The following is a 6803-nucleotide window of genomic DNA, read 5'->3' as shown; positions in this document are numbered from 1 at the left end:
AAACTTCTTCACCCAGAGAGTGGTGGCTGTGTGGAATGCTCTGCCCCAGAAGGCAGTGGAGGCCCAGTCTCTGGATTAATTTAAGAAAGAGTTGGATAGAGCTCTCAAGGATAGTGGAATCAAGGGTTATGGAGATAAGGCAGGAACAGGATACTGATTAAGGATGATCAGCCATGATCATATTGAATGGTGGTGAAGGATCGAAGGGCAGAATGGCCTACTCCTGCGCCTATTGTCGATCAAAACCTTTTTGACATTTGACAACCAGTACTTCATCCAGGCACACAGAACAGCCGTAGGGACCAAATTGCAATCCAATATGCCAACATTTTCACAGGTTCGAATAATACTTCTTCTCAATGCAGGACCTCCAACCAACACTATACACCAGGTACATTGACAACATTTTTTTCCTCTGGACCCACGTGAGGAGTCATTGAAACAATTACACAGTGATATCAATGGGTTTCATCCCACCATCAAACTCACCATGGACTACTCTTTAGTATCTGTCTCATTCTTGGACACATGCATCTCCATCAAGCATGGGCACCTCAGTACCTTACTCTACCACAAACCCATGGATAACCTCACGATGCTACACTTCTGTAGCTTCCACCCTAAACATATTAAAACAGCCACCCCTGTGGACAAGCCCTACAGATGCACAGGACCTGTTCAGATGAGGGGAAATGTGACAGACACCTGAAGGTGCTCAAGGACGACCTCATACGAACAGGGTACAATGCTCAACTCATCGATTGCCTGTTCTGACGTGCCACAGCGAGGAACTGTAATGACCTCCTCAGGAGACAGGCACGGGTTGCAACTGATAGGGTACCCTTTAATGCCCAGTACTTCCCAGGAACCAAAAAACTACGCCATGTTCTTTGCAGCCTGCAACACAATATCAATGAGAATGAGCACCTGACCAGTACCTTCCCCACACCTCCACTTTTCACCTTTAAACAGACACCAAACCTTAAACAGATCATTGTTCATAGCAAACTGCCTGGCTTTCAGGACAACACCGACCACAATACCATACAACCCTGTTGTGGCAACCACTGCAACATGTGACATGGATACCATTATTACATGTGGGGACACTACCCACCGTGTATGCTGCAGGTACTCATGTGACTTGGCTAACATTATCCATCTCATACACTTAAAGCAAGGATGCCCCGAGGCATGGTACATTGGCGAGACCAGGCAGACGCTACAACAACAGATGAATGGACATTGCGCAACAATCACCAGGCAGGGGAGTTCCCCCCAAAAGGGGGACACTTCAGCAGTCACGGACATTTGGCCTTGGATCTTCAGGTGACCATCCTCCAAGGCGGACTTTGGGACAGGCAACAACATAAAGTGGCCAAGCAGAGACTGATAGCCAAGTCCAGTACCCATGAGGATGGCCTTAACTGGGATCTTGGGTTCATGTCACACCACAGGTGACTCCACAGCACTACACACACACACTCACTCACTCACTCACTCACTCACTCACACTCACAGACACTCACGCAGACCCTCTCTCATACACATGCTCTCTCTCATACTCACACACATGCGCACATCCTCTCACAGGCTTATACTCCATCACACTCACACACACAGTTACCAAGCTTACACATGTGCAAACACACATGCTCATGTGCACTCACACTCAGACGAACACACTCACATGCACACCCCACTCTCTCTCTCCCTCTCTCTCATGCATGCGCACACATTATAAGTCTATGGGGTGAATTTGCATTTGCACAATTATATTTGCAGATACTACAGGCAGTCAATACAGGCCGTCAAACCATGGAATATTTTATAAATTCCACTTTGGAAATAAAACCAGTCTGACTCAAGATTGGGATATAGACAGACTCTAACCTCATATCTTTAATGCATTGTCTGAGCTGAGATGTCACCTTTGTTTTATAACACCTTAACTTATCTTGAGAATGTGGCTTAAAAGAAGTTCTGGGATTTACATATTAATGAACCGAAACCTGCAACCCGTTTAAAAAGATGAAAGACTAAACAACAATCTAGGTTTGTTCAATATATCATTTCGGTTGCATGACACTGTAATCTTTTGCTATAAATTCTGTATCTTATGGTCCTGCTCTACAACTACCTGATGAAGGAGCAGCGCTCCGAAAGCTAGTGCTTCCAAATAAACCAGATGGACTATATCCTGATGTTGTGTGATTCTAAGAGAAGGCAACGCATCGGAGATAGTACACAAACATACACATGATTCTTCCACCTAATCTTTCATTCATTACCAGTCCAGTAAGTCAGGGAGTCTGAGGATCATTCATTGCATTTATCATCCATTTTGAAATGCACTGAACCAGAGTGCAAGCTAATCATCCTTTATCTTGTAAGTCTGTGTAAGGCACAAAGGAGAAATATCCACTGGTATACCAGAAAGAAAATGTGTTTTTTTGAAAGAATGCAAAGGGATATTTAATATCCACCTGGTTCTTGGTCCCATGTACCATCTGAAAATAGCATACCTGATGTTAGTGTACTCCCTCTGTAATATACCAGAATGGCCTTCCAGATTTGTCATTATCATTTCTGATGCTTAGGTTTAAGCCGACTATTTCAACCTATTTCACACATTGTAGATTTTGTGGTGGCTTGATACAACTGGGTGGCTCACTAGGCCATTTCAGAAGGTAGAGGACACATTACTGTTGGTCAGAAGTCATGTGTAGATCAGATCAGATAATGATGGCAGATTTCCTTTCCTAAAGAACACGAGTGGACCAGATTTTTTTTAACAATGACCAACAATAATTACATGCTCACCATTAGACTAGTCATAGAGTCATAGAGGTGTACAGCATGGAAACAGACACTTCGGTCCAACCCGTCCATGCCGACCAGATATCCCAACCCAATCTAGTCCCACCTGCCAGCACCCGGCCCATATCCCTCCAAACTCTTCCTATTCATATACCCATTCAAATGCCTCTTAAATGTTGCAATTGTACCAGCGACCACTTCCTCTGGCAGCTCATTCCATACATGTACCACTCTCTGTGTGAAAAAGTTGCCCCATAGGTCTCTTTTATATCCTTCCCCTCTCACCCTAAACCTATGCCCTCCAGTTCTGGACTCCCCGACCCCAGGGAATAGACTTTGTCTATTTATCCTATCCAAGCCCGTCATAATTTTGTAAACCTCTATAAGGTCACCAATAAAGGAAAGCATACCAAACACCGCTTTCACTATCCTATCTACCTGCGACTCCACTTTCAAGGAGCTATGAACCTGCACTCCAAGGTCTCTTTGTTCAGCAACACTCCCTATGATACATAAGTGTATAAGTCCTGCTAAGATTTGCTTTCCCAAAATGCAGGCCCATCTGAATTAACCTCCATCTGCCACTTCTCAGCCCATTGGCCCATCTGGTCCAGATCCTGTTGTAATCTGAGGTAACCCTCTTCACTGTCTACTACACCTCCAATTTTGGTGTCATCTGCAAACTTACTAACTGTACCTCTTATGCTCGCATCCAAATCATTTATGTAACTGACAAAAAGTAGAGGGCCCAGCACCGATCCTTGTGGCAGATTCCCTACAGTGTGGAAACAGGCCCTTCAGCCCAACAAGTCCACACCACCCTCCAAAGAGTAATCCACCCAGACCCATTTCCCTCTGATTAATGCAGCTAATGCTATGGGCAATTTAGCATGGCCAATTCACCTGACCTGCACATCTTTGGACTGTGGGAGGAAACCGGAGCACACTCACACAGACATGGGGAGAATGTGCAAACTCCACACAGACAGTCACCCAAGGCTGGAACTGAGCCCGGGTCCCTGATGCTGTGAGGCACCAGTGCTAACCACTGAACCACCTTGCAATTAGTGATTTTTGAGAAGATTTGTAGCTCAGGTTGATAAACCTTCAAGCTCGTCTTTCATTTCAAATTTCTTCCATTGAAACAAAGTTTTGCCATGCGTAATGGTGATATTCAATTCCATGGAATCAAACCAATAGCCTGAGGTTTGAAGTCACTCATCCAATAACATTATTGCTACACAGTACCTCCCCAAATGGGTAAACTCATCAGAACTGAACACTGAACCTGCTCCTTCTTTGTTTTGTAAAACCATATATGCTATCAGTTAAACAACCACCCAGAGTATCATTGCCTAATAAGCAAGTTGGATTTTAAAATCTGCACAGCCTGTTACCCAATGATATTCTTCACTACTTTCATAAACAGAACTGCCATAATGGGATTACTATATACCATGTAATGATATCAAGATTTGCAACATGCTGAAGTTGAATAAATTAATAGTAATAAGCACTTCACAATCAGGTGTAGTGCTCATAAATAGTGAGTGTTTTGTTAATGATCCAATAATAAAGACTTAATGCGTTAACCTCAAGAAGACAAACAATTGCAAATAACCATAATGAGGATTGATCTTATGGTACAGTGGTAGTATCCCCATCTTTGAGCTATGAGGCCTCAAGTCCTTCCTTCCCAGGAGGTGTGTCTGAGCAGATTGTTTAAAATAATTATAAATTCAGTGAAGGGTGATCAGCTAAACAAAATCACAGGAAAATATGACTTAAATTTAGGACTCTTGTAGCCTTGTGTTAGTGTCCCTACCTCTGAGCCAAGAGTCCCAGGTTCAAGTCCCACCTGCTCCAGAGGTGAAACAGGTTGATTAGAAATGATCTATAACTATAGTGAGTCTCATTGTCATGAGCTAAACTTGCCAACTAGATTTCAGTATAAGTACTATGAAACAAAAGGGTGTAGATTGATGTTCACTGCATATCAAACTTTAATATAGAGTCGTAGCACGGAAACAGATGCCAACCAGATATCCTAAATAAATTTAGAACATAGAACATAGAACAATACAGCGCTGAACAGACCCTCGGCTCTTGATGTTGCGCCGACCTGTGAACTATTCTCAGCTCGTCCCCCTACACTGTCCCATCATTATCCATGTGCTTATCTAAGGATTGATTAAATCTCCCTAATGTGTCTGAGTTGACTACCTTAGCATGTAGGGCATTCCACGCCCTTACCACTCTCTGCGTAAAGAACCTGCCTCTATCACCCCACAATTTGTAGTTATGTCCTCTCGTACAAGCTGACGTCATCATCCTAAGAAAACGTATTTCACAGTCTACCCTATCTAACCCTCTGATCATCTTGTATGTCTCTATCAAATCCCCTCTTAGCCTTCTTCTTTCCAATGAGAACAGACCCAAGTCTCTCAGCCTTTCCTCATAAGACCTTCCCTCCAGACCAGGCAACATCCTGGTAAATCTTCTCTGCAGCTTTTCCAATGCTTCCACATCCTTCCTGTAATGGGGTAACCAGAACTGTACACAATATTCCAAGTGTGGCCACACCAGCATTTTGTATATTTGCAGCATGATATTGCAGTTACGGAACTCAATCCCTCTACCAATGAAACCTAAAACACCGTTTGCCTTCTTCACAGCACTATCCATCTGGGTGGCAACTTTAAGGGATCTATGTACATGGACTCCAAGATCCCTTTGCACATCCACACTACTAAGAGTCTTTCCATTAACCAAGTACTCTGCCATCCTGTTATTCTTCCCAAAGTGCTTCACCTCACATTTAGCTGCATTGAACTTCATTTGCCACCTCTCAGCCCAATTTTGCAGTTTATCCAAGTCCCCCTGCAACCTGTAACATTCTTCCAAACTGTCCACTACTCCACCGACTTTAGTGTCATCTGCAAATTTACTAATCCATCCACCTATGCCTGTGTCTAAGTCATTTATAAAAATGACAAACAGCAGTGGTCCTAAAACAGATCCTTGTGGCACACCACTAGTAACTGGATTCCAGACTAAATATTTTCCATCAACCACCACTTGCTGCCTTATTCCAGAAAGCCAGTTTCTAATCCAAACTGCTAAATCACCCTCAATTCTATGCCTCTGCATTTTCTCCATCAGCCTACCATGTGGAACCTTATCAAAGGCTTTACTGAAGTCCATGTATACCACGTCATCTGCCCTACCCTCATCTACATGCTTGATCACCTTCTCAAAAAACTCAGTGAGGTTTGTGAGACATGACCTACCCTTGACGAAACCATGTTGACTATCTGAAATCAAATTGTTGCTTGCTAGATGATTATAAATCTTATCTGTTATAATCCTTTCCAAAACCTTTTCTACAACAGAAGTAAGGTTCACTGATCTATAATTACTTGGGTCATCTCTACTGCCCTTCTTGAACAAGGGCACAACACTAGCAATCCTCCAGTCCTCTGGTACCAAACCTGTAGACAATGACGACTCAAATATCAAAGCCAAAGGCTCAGCTATCTCTTCCCTAGTTTCCCAGAAAATCCCCAGATAAATCCCAACTGGCCCAGGGGACTTGTCTACTTTCACTCCTTCTAGAATTGATAACACCTGTTCATAACTAGCCTCGATCCTTTCTAGTCAAATATCTCGTACCTCATTCTTCTCCTCTGCAATATTCTCCATTTCCTGTGTGAAAACCAATGAGAAGTGTTCGTTTAGCACCTCCCCGATCTCCACAGGGTCCCACTTCTGTCTTTGATTGGCCCTATTCCTACCCTAATCATACTTTTATTCCTCACATACCTATAGAAAGCTTTAGGGTTCTCCTTTATTCTATTTGCTAAAAACTGCTCATGTCATCTCTTTGCTCTTCTTAACTCTCTCTTTAAATCCTTCCTAGCTGATCTGTAACTCTCCATCGCCTCATCTGAACCATCTTGCCTCATCAACACATAAGCTTCCTT

Source organism: Chiloscyllium plagiosum, chromosome 11 (assembly GCF_004010195.1).
Source record: "Chiloscyllium plagiosum isolate BGI_BamShark_2017 chromosome 11, ASM401019v2, whole genome shotgun sequence".
NCBI classification, from domain to species: Eukaryota; Metazoa; Chordata; class Chondrichthyes; order Orectolobiformes; family Hemiscylliidae; genus Chiloscyllium; species Chiloscyllium plagiosum.
This window is presented reverse-complemented; position numbering follows the sequence as displayed.